Below are 2,391 nucleotides of genomic sequence, written 5' to 3'. Positions count from 1 at the left end.
GATCATAAAATTGGAGATGAGGAAATTACAAGGGAAAATACTTGCAACATGCCATCATAGGCTAGAACACCCCATACGTCCAAGAGTATATTTTCTGCCATTGAAAAGTTTAATATTGAATCTCTAAGAATGGATGGTATTTTTTGTTTAGAGGAATAGTTTCTTGATCTACTATATTTTAGAGATGTACTTGTTGCTTCTAGTTTCATTGGGATTCTAATACAATTTTTGCTAGATGGCATTTCCCCAGCAATCCATTGGATCCCCATTTGTTTGGCAAGTTAGAAGGTCTATATAAGGACACGACACCATCTAAAGGTTTGTATAAGGATCCCCATTAATAATGGTTTCTTACCAGTTCTATTTTATATTGCAAATATGCCATGAATTTGAGAGATTTGTCACTTATTTAACAGACTTGAAGGTGGTTGTATTCTATGGAGGGGTAAACATTAAAGTCCATAAACCATTACTAAAAATTGAGTGTCCACACATAGTGGTGGGTACTCCTCGAAGGATACTTGCTCTAGCAAGGGAAAAAAAATTGAGTCGCAAAAATGTCAAACATTTTATCCTTGATGAGTGTGATAGAATGTTGGAATTACTTGGTATGTCAATACATATCTTTTTAAATAGATTCTAATTACATAGTTTGTTTAGTATGGTTTTTGATATTTTTAATGCTATAGACATGCAGAGAGATGTCTAAGAGATTTTCAAGATGATCCCTCATGACAAGCAAGTTATGATGTTCTCTGCCACTCTAAGCAAGGAGATTCAGCCCGTCTGCAAGAGATTCATGAAAGATGTAATTTCTTCTGTATAAGTTGACATGTTTAATCCTACATTATATATTACTTTAATGATTGGGGAAACTAGTTACTTCATTTAAATTGGCTTTATTTAGGTGGAATACTAGTTATGCTTATTTCTATAGTATTGATCTTAAGATGTTTATTTAACCCTTGCAAAGGCGATTCATGTTTTGGCCATAAGTTGGTAGCACACATTTGCAAAGGCAATTCATGTTTCCCTGAAGTTTTATATTTCTTAGCCAAGCCCTTGTTTTCCTCTGCTTTCTCATCATCAATCATCAATACTAGACTTCCATAGCTTTATTGTAATTCCAAAGTTGGGATTGCATGTTACCTAAATCCTTTTCTTTGCATTTGCAAGAATGGAGCTTCTTTAGAGCTAGTGCAGAGTTGCATTTTCTATGGTGGCCAACTTTTGTTCATTGTACATGGTGAAGACATGGGTTACATCTAGCCTTTGTTACTATTTTTGTAACAAAAATACAAATAATTAATTCAATGATATAGTGAAGTATTAAATTTAGAATTTAGGGACAGTATATTGGACCACAAAGCTGCTAGTTGAACCTTTTCAGTACTTTTCATCAACATGTGCTCCTTGGATCAATGAGAGGATTGTTGTGGCATTGTTGGCTCTTGATGGCGATCACAACCTAATGTTACACACATTTGTTTTTGTTTACAGCCTATGGAGATATATGTTGACAATGAGGCAAAATTGACACTTCATGGTTTAGTTCAGGTATTGAACTTATTTGAGCTTAATAATGTCCGATAAAATAGTAAACCATTATCTCTTTTGTTGTGTCTAGTGTTTATGTCTTGAGATTCTTCTAGCACTACATCAAACTAAGGGAGCTAGAGAAGAACTAGAAGCTGAATGATTTTCTTGATGCACTAGACTTCAATCAAGTTGTGATATTTGTCAAGAGTGTTAACAAAGTTGCAGAGCTGAACAAGCTTCTTGTGGAGTGCAACTTTCCATCAATCTGCATTTATTCTAGAATGCCACAAGAATAAAGCAATGTTTAATGTTGTTTTTCTTTTTGAATCTACCATGGTACTTAATGTAACAATTCTCTTTGTTCTTATGATCTATAGCTAGAAAACAAAGCATGAATATGGGTATTGCTCGTGACCCAAGGTTGAGATACCATAGGGCCTTGGTACATCTAGATATAAAATGACCTTGGACTTCTCGTGATTAAGTTTGAAATGTGTTAATCAGCCTTAAGTGTCTCGTCTATTGTTAGATTGAATAAATAAACAAAAAAATGTTTTTTAATTGTTTGATATACATACATACCTATGATTAGCTATTACTCTTGACCCAAATGCATTTACAATTTGAAGATCATTTAGTTACACAGTTCTAAAGATAAGTCCTATCTTCTAAAGTAGACTTAGAATTGAAGTTAAATATTATAATGAAATGTGTACACTTTTTTTAATAAATGTATTGCAATTCTTATCCCAAGTTGTAGTTATATTTCAGGACTAAATTAACACAAATTTCTGAACGGGGGTATTACAAAGTTTTAATGGTATATGTGCATCCTTTGTACAATTATGTGAT

General features: G+C 33.2%; 1 pseudogene; it reads left to right on the top strand.

The window, feature by feature from the left end:
- Nucleotides 1–343: 343 nt before the first annotated feature.
- LOC149558284 (DEAD-box ATP-dependent RNA helicase 15-like) lies at nucleotides 344–1,835 on the top strand (annotated as a pseudogene).
- The last annotated feature ends 556 nt before the right edge of the window (nucleotides 1,836–2,391 follow it).

Source organism: Cupressus sempervirens, chromosome 5 (assembly GCF_028749045.1).
Source record: "Cupressus sempervirens isolate cs-2001-9-10 chromosome 5, ASM2874904v1, whole genome shotgun sequence".
Lineage (NCBI taxonomy): Eukaryota > Viridiplantae > Streptophyta > Pinopsida > Cupressales > Cupressaceae > Cupressus > Cupressus sempervirens.
Note: the sequence above shows the minus strand (reverse complement) of the source record. Positions and strands in the feature narration are given on the sequence as shown.